The following is an 18,962-nucleotide window of genomic DNA, read 5'->3' as shown; positions in this document are numbered from 1 at the left end:
AGTGACCATAGTAACCTGAGTGTCTGTAGCCCTGTATCAGAGTGACCAGAGTAACCTGAGTGTCTGTAGCCCTGTATCAGGAGTGACCAGAGTAACCTGAGTGTCTATAGCCCTGTACCAGGAGTCTGGGGATAACCTGCTCCTGTAACGATAAAACAAACAGAAAATACTGTCAGCATGAGACCTAAAATAGCCATTGATAAGCACTAACAATCACAATAATAATAATAACAATAATAACAATTATAATTATAATAATAATAATTACAATAATGTTAATAGCCTATATTACTATTTATTAAATACTAAGTTATTTACTTAATGGGAAAAGTTGCATTTCCCCTTGGACACGATCTTGTGGATGTCAGGTGAGAGGGATGTGATGTTGATGAGCAGGCAGTCCTCGGTTGCCTTATGTGAAAGCCGGTTCCTGTCGTGAGTCGATTGCATTCATAGAGGAAAAGGAGGACTCACAGGTGGAAGTTGATCCAAACATTGTTAGCACATAAAAGGAATTCCTCCATTTCCAAAATACGAAGGTGGTCAGCTGATGCCCTCATTGGGTATAGCGAGCACCATCCCCTTCTCTCTCCCTCCATCCCCCTCTCTCTCCCTCCATCCCCCTCTCTCTCCCTCCATCCCCCTCTCTCTCCCTCCATCCCCTCTCTCTCCCTCCTTCCCCCTCTCTCTCCCTCCATCCCCCCCTCTCTCTCCCTCCATCCCCCTCTCTCTCCCTCCATCCCACTCTCTCTCCCTCCATCCCCCTCTCTCTCCCTCCATCCCCCTCTCTCTCCCTCCATCCCCTTCTCTCTCCCTCCATTCCCCTCTCTCTCCCTCCATCCCCCTCTCTCTCACCCAGGTTCTGTTATCTCAGGTCATAAATTCCTGGAGGAGACTCTCTCCCTCGTGCAGTATAGAGAGAGGGTTTCACACTCTGATGGATGAGACAATGCAAGCCATTCATTTGTGGGGCGATTTCCTTCAACCTGCTGACCAGGCCCCTGTGTCTGTCCACCATAGCAGGAGCCCTGACGGTGATCACAAAGTTGACTTTTTCGAATGACAGGCCAAGCTACGTAAACAATTGTTCCAGCTTTGTGAATAGGATGTCCCCGGCGGTGTGTCCTTCCAGGGGAACGTCCCCGGCGGTGTGTCCTTCCAGGGGAACGTCCCCGGCGGTGTGTCCTTCCAGGGGAACGTCCCCGGTGGTGTGTCCTTCCAGGGAAACGTCCCCGGAGGTGTGTCCTTCCAGGGGACCGTCGCCGGAGGTGTGTCCTTCCAGGGGAACGTCCCCGGTGGTGTGTCCTTCCAGGGGAACGTCCCCGGTGGTGTGTCCTTCCAGGGGAACGTCCCCGGTGGTGTGTCCTTCCAGGGGAACGTCCCCGGTGGTGTGTCCATCCAGGGAAACGTCCACGGTGGTGTGTCCTTCCAGGGGACCGTCCCCGGTGGTGTGTCCTTCCAGGGGGATGTCCCCGGTGGTGTGTCCTTCCAGGGAAACGTCCACGGTGGTGTGTCCTTCCAGGGGACCGTCCCCGGAGGTGTGTCCTTCCAGGGGAACGTCCCCGGTGGTGTGTCCTTCCAGGGGAACATCCCCGGCGGTGTGTCCTTCCAGGGGAACGTCCCCGGCGGTGTGTCCTTCCAGGGGAACGTCCCCGGCGGTGTGTCCTTCCCATGAAAATAACGGACATATACACACAACTGTGCTACATCGGTGTTGTCAGTACTCTCATCAATAGCCAGGGGAAAATGCTCAGCCTGACTGAGCCCCTCCAGAACAATCCTATGCACATCATCCGCCAGAGCACAGACACGGCGTCCGGCTGATGTCACAGACAGGGGCACCTGTTTGACAGACGCGATTATGCTATCCATAGACTTGTCTGTAGCCAATTCCTCCAAAACTGTCACCATGCATTTTTTAAACAGCTCTGCGTCTGTGAAGGGCATGTTGTGTTTGGTTAGAACCCAGGATGCTTTTAGGAAGCACTTGTGACCTTCTGTTGTTGGGTCAGGCCACGAAGGAGGATTCTACTGCCGTGTTTGTAGCTTGTAGTTAATGCTTCAGTGTTTCTGCTTCAGGCCTCTGTCTGGGGCGGGAAGGCCACTTTCAAAGTACCATGTTTAGATTCATAATGCCATCTGAGATTGAATTATTTGCAAACAATGACATTTTCATTGCAAACAAGACACTCTGGCTTGGCATTGGAGAAAGATGGTAAGATGAATGGATATCTCTCTGTCCGTTCTTCCCTGAAACTTTGATTTTCATTATCCACCTTTCTTTTGCTACTTTTTGAGAGCGACATGTTCTCTTGCTATCAAGCTAATTGTTCTGAATGAATGTTGATATTAATAAAGTAGTGTAGACTACAGTAGGCTACGTAGACATGTTTTTCCCCAACAATCAACACACAGAGATATAAACAAAAAAATATAATTGAATAGAGATATTGGTGATTTTATGAACTTAATCAGATCTAAATTATTTTATTGTCACTCAATGTACTATGTACTAATCAAATGTGTTAAACGTGTTGTTAAATTTGTAGTGTAGGCGTATTAATTGTGCTAATATTATATGCTAATTATGTTCTGGCCCTCCGACTTTAACTCAAAAAAAATTATCCCGATGTCACGTCCTGATCATAGAAAGCTGTTATTTTCTATGGTAGAGTAGGTCAGGGCGTGACAGGGGGGTTTTCTAGTTTAGTTTTTCTATGTTGTTTTCTAGTTTCTAGTTCTAGTTTCTATGTTGGGTTTTGTTTGGGATGATCTCCAATTAGAGGTAGCTGGTCATCGTTGTCTCTAATTGGAGATCATACTTAAGTAGGTGTTTTTCCCACCTTTGTTTGTGGGAGATTGTTTTTGAGTAGTGTATGTTTCACCTCTACATCACATTTTTTTTTTGTTCTTTAGTTTATGTGTATGTATTGCATAGTTTCACAGTTCAATAAAATATGTGGAACGATAATCACGCTGCACTTTGGTCCGCTCCTCTCTATGACAACCGTGACACCCGAAGCCAAATCTAGTTGACAAACCCTGTTTTATAGTATGTCATGGCCTTTTCTGGCCAACTGCTGTTATGTTTATGATATACTATGGTATTGTGTCACTAGACTTTGACCAGATATTATTGCATCCAAAGATCAACTGTACCTAGAACATAGATACAGAGACACTTGTCATCAGGAAGCTGCTCTCTCAGCACAACGGAAAATATGACTTGACATGTTCTGGTTGTGAATTCAGGCTACAAGGTAAGAATCTTCCCAGGGATTATTGTAAAGTGTGTAGAGAAATTAAATGTATGGTGTTATTTTAGTATAGTGACTGACAGTAAAACACTCAGATCTAAAAGTCCATTTCACCTGGGACAGCTACGTGACAGTTCAATCATACAAAATGGCGCTAACTGGGCGTAGGCAAGTCAAATTCAATAACATATTGTTCATATATCGTATTATATGATTCATATATCGGGATTATTTTACCATTTGTAAAAATGTTAATGTATCATAGTTGTAAATCATCTTTCAGAATATCAGAACATTTGTTGTTTTCTAAACTACAATGATCTCCTGCTTCCTGTGTAATTTGGTATGAAACCACTGAACAGACTTTTCTGAACATTGTTATTATGAACTGAATTCAGTAACAGCATAATAATATCATACCTGTTAAACAAAGCAACACACTAGAATGAGAGAAATTATTAAAAGAGAAAGTTAGACATTATTATTATTAATATTATTGTTAAATTGTTTTATTATTATTAGTTCCACTACATGGAGAAAGGGTGAAAAATATTAAATCACCTGACTGTTTGGATGTGTCTTTCTATGTCTGTTAGTAAATGTTTTATTTCTAAGAGATAATGAATAAAAGAGAACAATTGACCTTCAATAATTAGTTGGCCCTGTGTTAACCACAACCAACATGCTGGATCTCTGTTTAGTTGTCACTGTGTTGACCACAACCAACATGCTGGATCTCTGTTTAGTTGTTACTGTGTTGACCACAACCAACATGCTGGATCTCTGTTTAGTTGTTACTGTGTTGACCACAACCAACATGCTGGATCTCTGTTTAGTTGTCACTGTGTTAACCACAACCAACATGCTGGATCTCTGTTTACAGGGGTCAGTGCTCTAAAATGAGTCTCTCTGTGGAGAGAGAGGAGGGGGGCCCTGCCTCTAAAATTAGTCTCTCTGGGGAGAGAGAGGAGGGGGGCCCTGCCTCTAAAATTAGTCTCTCTGGGGAACATGACAACAAAGCTAAGAGGTAAGATGACTATGTTGTTTAAGGACTGTTTCTAAAACATTATTTCCACCATTTTTTCACATTTGTTATTTTTCATGGGATATGATTGCTTACGGGAACCGTCATGTGTCTGTAAAATATTGTTGTTGTAAGATTTTAATTCATAGATTTTTGTGTATTAATTTTTGTTTTGCAAAACGCAATATAGCTGGAATGAAATGTTTGTATCCTGTATATCTTTACCAGTATACACACTCATCTCTATAGAATTTTAGCATGACACAATCATTTAGCCTACTCTTAATTATTGCCTAATATGTTGGCAGGCATAACTTTATTGTTCTTACTAATTCTGATCGGTGTTACAAGCTGAATTTGGACAATATATCCGTTATATCAACCCAGTCTTCACTCCTGTTTAAACCAAAAAGGGTTCTATCTTTCTTAATATACGGAACCACTAAAGTTCTATATAGAACCCTTTATAGGAGGTTAGCCTGTCTGAGTATACAGTATATATAGAATATATATATATAACCCTTTATAGGAGGTTAGGAAGTGTCTGAGTATACAGTATATATAGAATATATATATAACCCTTTATAGGAGGTTAGCCTGTCTGAGTATACAGTATATATAGAACCCTTTATAGGAGGTTAGCCTGTCTGAGTATACAGTATATATAGAATATATATAGAACCCTTTACAGGAGGTTAGCCTGTCTGAGTATACAGTATATATAGAATATATATAGAACCCTTTACAGGAGGTTAGCCTGTCTGAGTATACAGTATATATAGAATATATATAGAACCCTTTATAGGAGGTTAGCCTGTCTGAGTATACAGTATATATAGAATATATATAGAACCCTTTACAGGAGGTTAGCCTGTCTGAGTATACAGTATATATAGAATATATATAGAACCCTTTATAGGAGGTTAGCCTGTCTGAGTATACAGTATATATAGAATATATATAGAACCCTTTATAGGAGGTTACCCTGTCTGAGTATACAGTATATATATAAGATATATAGAACCCTTTATAGGAGGTTACCCTGTCTGAGTATACAGTATATATAATATATATATAGAACCCTTTATAGGAGGTTAGCCTGTCTGAGTATACAGTATATATAGAATATATATAGAACCCTTTATAGGAGGTTAGCCTGTCTGAGTATACAGTATATATAGAATATATATAGAACCCTTTATAGGAGGTTAGGAAGTGTCTGGGTATACAGTATATATAATATATATAGAACCCTTTATAGGAGGTTAGGAAGTGTCTGAGTATACAGTATATATAATATATATATAGAACCCTTTATAGGAGGTTAGCCTGTCTGAGTATACAGTATATATAGAATATATAGAACTATATAGGGCTCTTTGATCAGAACTCTAGAGGTTCTTCTTCGCTGAATTGATCTTCATTATATCCAAACACACTGGTGGTCAGGGAGGCTTCTCTTTGTTTGAACGATGGCCCACGTCAACTCTGGCTGACTTTTTTACAATATGATATATTACAACACTTTACAATACAATACATTATAATACAATACATTATAATACAATACATTATAATACAATACATTATAATACAATACATTATAATACAATACATTATAATACAATACATTATAATACAATACAATACATTACAATACAATACAATATATTATAATTAAATACATTATAATACAATACATTATAATACAATACATTATAATACAATACATTATAATACAATAAAGACAGACAACAACTGACTTTTTTACATTACTATACATTACTATACAATACTATACATTACTATACAATACTATACAATACTATACATTACTATACAATACTATACAATACATACATTACTATACATTACTATACAATACTATACAATACTATACATTACTATACATTACTATACAATACTATACAATACTATACATTGCTATACAATACTATACAATACTATACATTACTATACATTACTAAACAATACTATACAATACTATACAATACTACACATTACTATGCATTACTATACATTACTATACAATACTATACATTACCACACAATACTATACAATACTATACATTACTACACAATACTACACATTACTATACAATACTATACAATACTATACAATACTATACAATACTATACATTACTATACAATACATTACTATACAATACTATACATTACTACACAATACTACACATTACTATACATTACTATACAATACTATACAATACTATACATTACAATACATTACTATACAATACTATACATTACTACATAATACTATACACTACTATACATTACTACACAATACTACACATTACTGTACAATACTATACAATACTATACATTACTATACATTACTATACAATACTATACATTACTACACAATACTACACAATACTATACAATACTATACATTACTATACAATACAATACATCACTACACAATACTATACAATACTATACAATACTGTACATTACTATACATTACTATACAATACTATACAATACTATACTTTACTATACAATACTATACATTACTATACATTACTATACAATACTATACATTACTATACAATACTATACATTACTATACATTACTATACAATACTATACATTACTATACAATACTATGCAATACTATACAATACTATACAATACTATACATTACTATACAATACTACACAATACAATACAATACAATACATTACAATATATTACAATACAATACAATACTATACATTACTATACAATACTATACAATACTATACACTACTATACAATACTATACTATACAATACTATACAATACTATACAATACTATACAAAACTATACATTACTATACAATACTATACATTACTATACATTACTATACAATACTATACAATACTATACAATACTACACATCACTATACATTACTATACATTACTATACAATACTATACATTGCTACACAATACTATGCAATACTATTCATTACTACACAATACTACACATTACTATACAATACTATACAATACTATACGATTCTATACATTACTATACAATACTATACAATACTATACATTACTATACAATACATTGCTATACAATACTATACATTACTACACAATACTACACATTACTATACAAGACTATACAATACTATACAATACTATACGTTACTATACATCACTATACAATACTATACATCACTACACAATACTATACAATACTATACATTACTACACAATACTACACATTACTATACAATTCTATACAATACTATACACTACTATACATTACTATACAATACTATACATTACTACACAATACTATACAATGTTATACAATACTATGCAATACTATACATTACTATACAATACTATACATTACTACACAATACTATACAATACGATACAATACTATACAATACTATACATTACTATACATTACTATACAATACTATACAATACTATACAATACTATACAATACAATACATTACAATATATTACAATACAATACAATACTATACATTACTATACATTACTATACAATACTATACATTACTATACAATACTATACAATACAATAGAATACAATACAATACATTACATTATATTACAACACAATACAATACAATACATTACAATATATTACAACACAATACAATACAATATATTACAACACAATACAATACAATACATTACAAAACATTGCAATACCACTTTGTCCCCCCCATATACCTATAAGAGTAAATTGTCTTCATTGTCAGCACCTCTAAAACCAATCTCAAAATATTGTTTTAAAAAATGAATAATTTAGTTTTTCATAATAATAATAAAAAATGAATATTACTAATGTAACCCACTGCAAAGACTGGGTTTAGTTGATTGTGTGGCACTGCTCATGTCCGCGTTCTGGAACTGTCCCCGTCCCTGTACAAAACTGCCCGCGTCCACGTCCGGTGCGGTGCCAAGCATATTGTCCCGGTTACGCGCAGAGTGGCTGAGGTGATCTTGGATACCAACGATGGAGTTCGCTACAGTGTTGAGATGTCAAAGTTTATTGTTCAATTTGCTTTCTGCTTTACGGTCAGGGACAGTATGAGTGTCGCCAGATCCTTTTCACTCTCTGTCCTTGTTTCATTTTGTGGTTCACCGGATTCGTCATCATCATCGAGACGAGGTTACAGACGAACGACCTGCTAGCTAGCCAAGCTAGTCGGTACAGCTAGGAAAGCTAGCTAGCTACTCTATCAGCAGCATCCTAGTTATCCTGGCTAGTCGATAAAGCTCGGTAAGCTAGCTAGCTACTCTACCAGCAGCATCCTAGTTATCCTAGCTAGTCGGTACAGCTAGGTAAGCTAGCTAGCTACTCTACCAGCAGCATCCTAGTTATCCTAGCTAGTCGGTACAGCTAGGTAAGCTAGCTAGCTACTCTACCAGCAGCATCCTAGTTATCCTAGCTAGTCGGTACAACTAGGTAAGCTAGCTAGCTACTCTACCAGCAGCATCCTAGTTATCCTAGCTAGTCGGTACAGCTAGGTAAGCTAGCTAGCTACTCTACCAGCAGCATCCTAGTTATCCTAGCTAGTCGGTACAGCTAGGTAAGCTAGCTAGCTACTCTACCAGCAGCATCCTAGTTATCCTAGCTAGTCGCTACAGCTAGGTAAGCTAGCTAGCTACTCTACCAGCAGCATCCTAGTTATCCTAGCTAGTCGCTACAGCTAGGTAAGCTAGCTAGCTACTCTACCAGCAGCATCTTAGTTATCCTAGCTAACACTACATCATCACCGGCTGCCTGCATTTCTTGTGGACCGATGGAGCTCCCCGGTTGTTTCTTCCACCTGTTAAATCCCGTGGAGGGCTTCTCCCTTTCTCATTGATGGATGCTGTAATGCGTTGCGTGCTGGTGGCAGGGAAGTCAGGCGCAGGAGAATGAACTTGGTAAAAATGGAGCTGTTTAATAAACATCAAAACCTCAGAAAACCAAAGTATACAAAATAACAAATAGAGGGTGCGAAACCCGTCCCACACCAGAATAACAATAAACACCTACATACAACAAACAATCTCCGACAAGGACATGAGGGGAAACAGAGGGTTAAATACACAACATGTCATTGATGGGATTGGAACCAGGTGTGTAGGAAGACAAGACAAAACCAATGGAAAATGAAAAATGGATCAGTGATGGCTAGAAGGTCGGTAGTGTCGACCGCCGAACACCGCCCGAACAAGGAGAGGGACCGACTTCGGCAGAAGTTACCTCTGTCCGATTCTCCTCTCTTCACTAGATGGACTGTAACTTTAGTGTTTAACCCCTCTATGTCCAAGGACCGAACTTTTGAATATTATTTTCGGGCGCCTCAAGTAGGCTGGACACATGACATTTTTAACAATGTTTTTTTTCTGATGAAAACTAGTTCATTGCATCCTCCATGGAGCTCAGTTTCATAATATTACGTTATGTTATGAAGTAATCGCTAAAAAACAGACCTTATTTTAGGTCATTTTTCAGCTTTTCTAGTTGAATTGAGCACCGTGACGCCAACTCACCTTCTGAACATTCTATTCCCAGCTCATTGTTCTGCGTTAAAATGGCAGCTTCTCTATTGTTATCAATGAGACCTGTCGGCAATAACCGTGAACGCCGACCTCGGGTAAATTACTATTAACCTTGTAGGCTGACCTCAATTATTATTATTATTATTATTATTATTATTATCAGGTAACTTATTATTATTAACAGGGTTCTGGCTACTTTGTGAGTGCTATCCCTGTTCGCTTGGGTACATATTGTGGTGGCCCACAGTCCTAAACGTTAACCATTTTCTGGTCATGGTTAACCATATTTGTTTTCAGAAAAAGGTATACCACCTAAACAAAACGCATGTCCCTGTCCTCTTTGTCAGATGTGGCCGATTTAAACATCCAGAATACATTTTTTAATTAAGAAATAACACTTTTTTTGATGACTTGTTGTTTCTAAATGGCTGCTGGGTAATTTGATATGCATTGTACTAAATAGCAATTTGATTATTTTGTTATTCAAAACCTGTCTAAGCATTTTGCTGTTTTTGTTTTCTTATTTTATTATATATATTATTGCAAGGCAGAACACTTGATAAACAAGCCACATTCGTTTTATTTTTTCAATGTGGTTTGAACTGGGGCGGCAGGTAGCCTAGTGTTTAGAGTGTTGGACTAGTAACCAAAAGGTTGCAAGATTGAATCCCCGAGCTGATGAGGTAAAAATCTGTCATTCTGCCCCTGAACAAAGCAGCTAACCCACTGTTCCTAGGCTGTCATTGAAAATAAGTATTTGTTCTTAACTAACTTGCCTAGTTATATAAAGGTAAAATATATATTTTTTAAACTGGGTGACCTAGTAACCTCTATGTGAAAGTCCAGCAAATGAGGTTTGAGATCTAAGGAATTAAGAAGAATAATACACTTTATTTCTCAACTGCCTCACCAATGTCTTGTCGTGTCTTTGGCTATGCCGGATTAAGTGATATGACAGGCTAACTTATAAAATGATTTCTCTGTAATTAATATTACCTGACTAAGCTAATCATGTAAATGTAATTAACTAGAAAGTCGGGGCACCACGGAAGAACGTTTATAGAGCCGTTATCTTCCGAATAAACTCTTAAAATACTTAGTAATATTTTACATCGATAGCAGTCAATATTAACCCTTACCTTATTTTCAGTCTCATAATGAAAGTTGTAAATTCTTGGCTATCTTCACGAACCCTGGCTAACAAGTTGAATCAGCAATACAACATTGGGTTTAATTATTTATTTACTAAATACCTAAACTAATCACACAGAATTACAAATACACAGAATACAAATGATGTCATACAGAAAACATTCCTGGTGGACGGAACCTGTATGATGGCTGGTTACACAAAGGAAAGGGGGTTGGGCTTGAATGAAAGAGCAGGAAGATTTAGGAACAGAGAAACAGCAGCTATGCTATCGTAAATACATTATCTTATGCATTCTAAATTACCGCCCATTTGGAAAAGGAAAATGCAATAAATATTTACTCTGAGCTGCGCTTCGGTAGGTTGGTCGTAGATGTTGGCCGGGTTGGCCAACAGATCTTCCTGTCCTCGGAAGAATGTCTCTGGTGGTAAATTGGATACGTGGTGGTATCTTCATCTGTTTGTTAGACTGGATGCGTCGTCCGTCCTTTCCTAGCCCACGCTACAGCGGCTGCTGCTAACTCAACGGCTAGGAAGTATCACTTTTGTAGTGAATAAGCTCAAAGTTCATACCATTCGCTACCAAAGCTCACGCCGAGGTTGGCTTAGTTCTGTACTTGACGTGTGTCCTTCTAACGTAGAGGCTGCAGACCTCACGTACTGGAACATGAGGCTATCTTTTCGTCAAAGGCTTATATAGTGGAGAGGGGGAAGGATGTGTTTCATCGTTTATAACCCCTGTCTCTTCACAGGGGTGGGCCACTGATCAAGCAGGGCACTTTCCTTATGAAAACCCAATTCTCTCATTTGGAAGCTAAAATTACATTTAATCTCTTAACAAACTATTTCAATATCAAACATTTCAATTGCATAACAATTCCATGTGACTCTGATAACTAGAGGGTGTATACTTTCCCAGGTACAGTCATAATGTCTCAGATGACAACCGAACTGACATCCATACTCATTACATTCCAAAGCATATTTCCAACTGGTTTTATTACCAAAATATGGTTCCTTTCCCCATTTGTTTGATGTTCCCAGACTCTCTATATTTAACAGGACGCAGTCCTTCAGGACAGCAGTCCTTCAGTAGGGTCAGAAAGAGAGGGGAAGGGAGAAAGGTATTTATGGGGGGGTCATAAACCTTACCCACAGGCCAACGTCATGACAGGCTTCTGTGCATAGGGTCTCACCGCATATCTCACATACCCAGGTTTTACATAAGATGGGAGAACCAGTTCACCAAACGACAGTAAAACCTTCCGTCTATCATTCAATTTAATGGACGTGCGTATACCTGGAATGTTTTCCCTAAACCACCCAGCCTCTATGTCCAACGCAACACCAGAGATGACACTTTTAACCGGTGCCCTACTCTGAAAGTCATAGCCTTCCACATTGTACGTCCACATCTTGTTGAGTCACAGAGCTTCTCCTTTTGTGCAGTTGACACACGAAATCAGCATCATACCGCTCCTGGTCACTCGAACCGATTCCACTTTACCCAATTCATCCTTCACCATCTTTGAGACCTCTAACGGGTCACCCAAAAAAACATCCTTGCTGATGATTCCCACTCCAACCATAAACTGCTGTTCATTACCAACTTTAGCCCCTTTCACTCCACTGTTCTTCACCATCGTCCACTCAGTCTCACCAACTGTACAGAGTCACTGTTCTTCACCATCATCCACTCAGTCTGCACAACTGTACAGAGTCACTGTTCTTCACCATCGTCCACGCAGTCTCACCAACTGTACAGAGTCACTGTTCTTCACCATCGTCCACGCAGTCTCACCAACTGTACAGAGTCACTGTTCTTCACCATCATCCACTCAGTCTCACCAACTGTACAGAGTCACTGTTCTTCACCATCATCCACTCAGTCTCACCAACTGTACAGAGTCACTGTTCTTCACCATCATCCACTCAGTCTCAACAACTGTACAGAGAGTCACTGTTCTTCACCGTTGTCCACTCAGTCTACACAACTGTACAGAGTCAATGTTCTTCACCATCATCCACTCAGTCTCAACAACTGTACAGAGTCACTGTTCTTCACCATTGTCCACTCAGTCTGCACAACTGTACTCACACCAAGAGAATCCCACAATGCTTCCTCCATTTCTCCTCCAGTGATCCCCTGGACTCCCTGCTCTTTGCTGTGAAAGATAAGAGTTTGTGTTCTCGAAGTAGCATCTATATTGTTCTCATTCCAGTACAGTTGCTGCTTCACCAACTTTTTGAATAAAAAAATAGTGAAAATGTTGTCCATATCGCCCAGCCCTACCTAGCCTAGCTAGACTAAAGAGCCTCCTGACTAACGTTGGCTAGCATGCATAACTTCTGGTGAATGAAGCTTACTTGTGTTCCCCCGGGCTTTTAAAAGAGATTTTGTGACAATTAGCTTAGGAACTGTGTGTCACAGCATCACAATGTGAAATGCGATTGGTCGACAGTCTCTTGGACGGGCATTACATGTTTTGACATTTTCTGGAAAAGTTTTTCTTTGGAAACTTTTGTTTACTAGCCTGCCTATTGAATTTGGAATGCGCTGTAGTGCTCATCTCTGAAACTCACTTAGATAATTCCTTTGATACAGCAGTAGCAATACAGGAATATAACAACTACAGAAAAGACAGGAATGCCTATGGGGGAGGTGTTGCTGTATACAGTGCATTCGGAAAGTATTCAGACCCCTCTGTCAGGTTGGATGGGGAACGTCACTGCACAGCTATTTTCAGGTTTCTCCAGAGATGTTAGATCAGGTTCCAGTCCGGGCTCTGGCTGGGCCACTCAAGGACATAGAGACTTATCCCGAAGCCACTCCTGCGTTGTCTTTGCTGTGTGCTTAAGGTCATTGTCCTGTTGGACGGTGAACCTTCACCCCAGTCTGAGGTCCTGAGCACTCTGGAGCAGGTCTTTCATCAAGGATCTCTCTGCACTTTGCTCTGTTAATATTTCCCTGGATCCTGACTAGTCTCCCAGTCCCTGCTGCTGAAAAACATCCTCACAGCATGATGCTGCCACCACCATGCTTCACTGTAGGGATGGTGCCAGGTTTCCTCCAGGTGTGATGCTTGGCATTCAGGCCAAAGAGTTCAATCTTTGTTTCATCAAGACAGAGAATCTTGTTTCTCATGGTCTTAGAGTCTTAAGGTGCCTTTTGTCAAACTCCAAGCAGGCTATCATGTGCCTTTTACTGAGGAGTGGCTTCTGTCTGGCCACTACCATAAAGGTCTGATTGGTGGAGTGCTGCAGAGATGGTTGTCCTTCTGGAAGGTTCTCCCATCTCCTCAGAGGAACAAAGCCTCCTTCACTCATGCCGCCAAACATACCCTCCTAAAACTGACAATCCTACTGATCCTCGACTTCGGCGATGTCATTTACAAAATAGCTTCCAACACTACTCAGCAAACTGGATGCAGTCTATCACAGTGCCATCCGTTTTGTCACCAAAGCCCCATATACCACCCACCACTGCGACCTGTATGCTCTCGTCGGCTGACCCTCGCTACATATTCGTCGCGAGACCCATTTGCTCCAGGTCATCTATATGTCTTTGCTAGTAAACCTCCACCTTATCTCAGCTCACTGGTCACCATAGCAACACCCACCCATAGCACGCACTCCAGGAGGTATATCTCACTGGTCGTCCCCAAAGCCAACACATACATTGGCCGCCTTTCCTTCCAGTTCTCTGCTGCCAGTGACTGGAACGAATTGCAAAAATTGCTGAAGCTGGAGACTTATATTTCCCTCACTAACTTTAAACATCAGCTATCTGAGCAGCTTACCGATCACTGCAGCTGTACACAGCCCATCTGTAAATAGCCCATCCAACTACCTACCATATCCCCATATTGTTTTTATTTATATTTTTGCTCTTTTGCACACCAGTATTTCTACTTGAACATCTATCACTCCAGTGTTAAATTGTAATTACTTCACTACTATGGCCTATTTATTGCCTTACCTCCGTACTCCATTTGCACACACTGTATATAGATTTTTCTATTGTGTTATTGACTGCTTTTGTTTATCCCATGTGTTGTTGTGTTTTTGTCGCACTGCCTTGCTTTATCTTGGCCAGGTCGCAGTTGTAAATGAGAACTTGTTCTCAACTAGCCTACCTGGTTAAATAAAGGTGAAATAAAAAAATTAACCAAAGTGCTTCTTCATTCATTACTCTGGTAAAGACAGTTATGCCGTGCTCCATGTTGGATCCAACATCCCTAACAAATTGATGTTTATAGTGTGTTATTGTCTGCTTGATTTACAGTGGGGTCTCGTTAGTCTGTCTGGACACAGAGATACTTAGCTCATAATGTGTAGAGAACTGTTCCTTGATGGATAGGCTATTGTACAACACACAGAGCTATTTTCCTTTATTCAGGACATTTAGAATGACAACAGATTACAGAGTAGCCTAGTGGGATTATTCACAAAATTATCTGGTGATCAGGTTATGAAATGTCATTACAAAGACATTTTAGTTTCCATGTTTCACCTGAAATATTAAATGATTTATAGTCCTAGGTCTATATTGTTAGGGGAAGTTATGGGTCCTACAGTAGGTCTATGTTATTGTTATGGGTCCTACAGTAGGTCTATGTTGTTATTAGGTGAAGTTATGGGTCCTACAGTAGGTCTATGTTATTGTTAGGTGAAGTTATGGGTCCTACAGTAGGACTATGTTGTTGTTAGGTGAAGTTATGGGTCCTACAGTAGGTCTATGTTGTTGTTAGGTGAAGTTATGGGTCCTACAGTAGGTCTATGTTGTTGTTAGGTGAAGTTATGGGTCCTACAGTAGGTCTATGTTATTGTTATGGGTCCTACAGTAGGTCTATGTTGTTGTTATGGGTCCTACAGTAGGTCTATGTTGTTGTTATGGGTCCTACAGTAGGTCTATGTTATTGTTATGGGTCCTACAGTAGGTCTATGTTATTGTTATGGGTCCTACAGTAGGTCTATGTTATTGTTATGGGTCCTAGAGGACACTATGTATGTCATGCAACAACATCCAAAGTGCTTCTTCGTTCATTACATAGGTATGATTGTTGTTAGGTGAAGTTATGGGCCAATTTGGCAAACAGTGTACAAACCCTCATTGTCAGGCTGATGGAAAAGCCAAAGAGCATTTTACTGGTTGAAGTGTTTTCTAAGTACAAAGTGGTTGATTTGCGATGACGACACAAACATTATATTAAGCAGGAAATTCAAACAAGCCTTACAATTATAATCCAAGGTAGTGTGAAATGAACTCATAATCTAATATCTTCCTGGAAATGGAGGTTACTCCCCTGAGTTTTCCCCCATTCACATTCAGAATACATTGTGAAAAACTAAAATCTTTTCTCACCATTTTTGCTCCAGGCAGATATACTACATCCATAATTAGTAGTTTCCTCATTACCAGATATACTACATCCATAACTAGTGGTTTCCTCATTATCAGATATACTACATCCATAACTAGTGGTTTCCTCATTACCAACCAGATATACTACATCCATAACTAGTGGTTTCCTCATTACCAGATATACTACATCCATAACTAGTGGTTTCCTCATTAGCAGCTATACTACATCCATAACTAGTGGTTTCCTCATTACCAGATATACTACATCCATAACTAGTGGTTTCCTCATTACCAGATATAGTACATCCATAACTAGTGGTTTCCTCATTACCAGATATACTACATCCATAACTAGTGGTTTCCTCATTAGCAGATATACTACATCCATAACTAGTGGTTTCCTCATTAGCAGATATACTACATCCATAACTAGTGGTTTCCTCATTACCAGATATACTACATCCATAACTAGTGGTTTCCTCATTACCAGATATACTACGTCCATAACTAGCGGTTTCCTCATTACCAGATATACTACATACATAACTAGCGGTTTCCTCATTACCAGATATACTACGTCCATAACTAGCGGTTTCCTCATTACCAGATATACTACATCCATAACTAGCGGTTTCCTCATTACCAGATATACTACATCCATAACTAGTGGTTTCCTCATTACCAGATATACTACATCCATAACTAGTGGTTTCCTCATTACCAGATATACTACATCCATAACTAATGGTTTCTTCATTACCAGATATACTACATCCATAACTAGTGGTTTCCTCATTACTAGATATACTACATCCATAACTAGTGGGTTCCTCATTACCAGATATACTACATCCATAACAAGTGGTTTCCTCATTACCAGATATACTACATCCGTAACTAGTGGTTTCCTCATTACCAGATATACTACATCCATAACTAGTGGTTTCCTCATTACCAGATATAGTACATCCATAACTAGTGGTTTCCTCATTACCAGATATACTACATCCATAACTAGCCATTTCCTCATTAGCAGGGATGAGTTTCTGCAACCAAATTGTGTGCTTTGCCCTCGTGCCGCAATTCTAGCAAACACAGAAAGGGGCCTATATTGGAGACCAAAGTCGTCTGGCACATTGCTTAGGGTTTCAACAACTTTAATAATTTCTTTCTAGCCTACAATCATTGGTTTTACTACTAATGTGAAAACAAGACTAAATATGACTATTCTTGCTCTTTTTAAGACAATTGTTAAATCATTTTAACATTGATTACAGACGTCAGTTGTTGTACATCACCTTATACAGTGGATTACGCTGTTTTGGGCCTTTAATCATCTGTCTAACTTTGTTGTTCACACAGGAGAGAGACGTGACTATTGTGGATCCTCTGGGGAGCCTCAACAACCTCATGATGCTGACGAGGCAGAGAAGAGTCTCTGCTCTGACTGTGGGAAGAGATTCACCTCATCAGGCATTAAAATTCATCAGAGAATACACACAGGAGAGAAATCTTATAGCTGTGGTCAATGTGGGAAGAGTTTTGTTCAATCTGGAGAACTGACTGTACACCAGAGAACACACACTGGAGAGAAACCTTTTAGCTGTGATCAATGTGGGAAGAGTTTTACTACATCTGATCATCTGACAGTACACCAGAGAATACACACAGGAGAGAAACCTTATAGCTGTGATCAATGTGGGAAGAGTTTCACTACATCAAGCATTCTGACTGTACACCAGAGAAGACACACAGGAGAGAAACCTTATAGCTGTGGTCAATGTGGGAAGAGTTTTGGTCAATCTGGAGAACTGACTTTACACCAGAGAATACACACAGGAGAGAAACCTTTTAGCTGTGATCAATGTGGGAAGAGTTTTACTACATCTGATAATCTGACAGTACACCAGAGAATACACACAGTAGAGAAATCTTATAGCTGTGGTAAATGTTGGAAGAGTTTTGGTCAATCTGGACATCTGACAGTGCACCAGAGAACACACACAGGAGAGAAACCTTATAGCTGTGGTAAATGTGGGAAGAGTTTTGGTCAATCTGGACATCTGACTCAACACAAGAGAACACACACAGGAGAGAAACCTTATAGCTGTGGTCAATGTGACAAGAGATACTCTGATAAAAGATCTCTGATCAAACATCAGAAAATACATGGAGTTGTTTCATGATATCAATGAAATAATGTCACAATGTAGAATGTTTAAACATTGTAGTAGGAGTATTTTAATGATGTCACAATGTAGAATGTTTTAACATTGTAGTAGGAGTATTTTAATGATGTCACAATGTAGAACCCTAAACGTTTGTCCCCTGTTCTATTGATTTCAGCATGATATGGATATTAGCCTCAGGGGGAAAATCCAGGCTCTGAAATGGAAGAGTTACTATTTATGTGATTTAACAAAAAGTGACTAACAAAAAAAGAGCTGTGTTACACTTACCACATTGGTGACCCACTGGAATCAAAATGCAACACTTCAAAATGTAGCTAGCTGTTTTCTACAAATTGTCTTCTAACCACTGATGTACACATTATTCCCAGATTCCGTGTGGTTTTTGAGGTGTTAGTTTTAACAGA

General features: G+C 39.0%; 1 long non-coding RNA gene across 1 annotated transcript; it reads left to right on the top strand.

Moving 5' to 3' along the window:
* The first annotated feature begins 2,994 nt into the window (after positions 1-2,994).
* LOC123733391 (uncharacterized) lies at positions 2,995-17,848 on the top strand. The gene is made up of 3 exons (XR_006763757.1): positions 2,995-3,260; positions 4,141-4,284; positions 17,729-17,848. It is a non-coding gene; the product is annotated as an uncharacterized lncRNA (long non-coding RNA).
* Positions 17,849-18,962: the final 1,114 nt, after the last annotated feature.

This window comes from Salmo salar, unplaced genomic scaffold, assembly GCF_905237065.1.
Source record: "Salmo salar unplaced genomic scaffold, Ssal_v3.1, whole genome shotgun sequence".
Lineage (NCBI taxonomy): Eukaryota > Metazoa > Chordata > Actinopteri > Salmoniformes > Salmonidae > Salmo > Salmo salar.
This window is presented reverse-complemented; position numbering and strand designations above follow the sequence as displayed.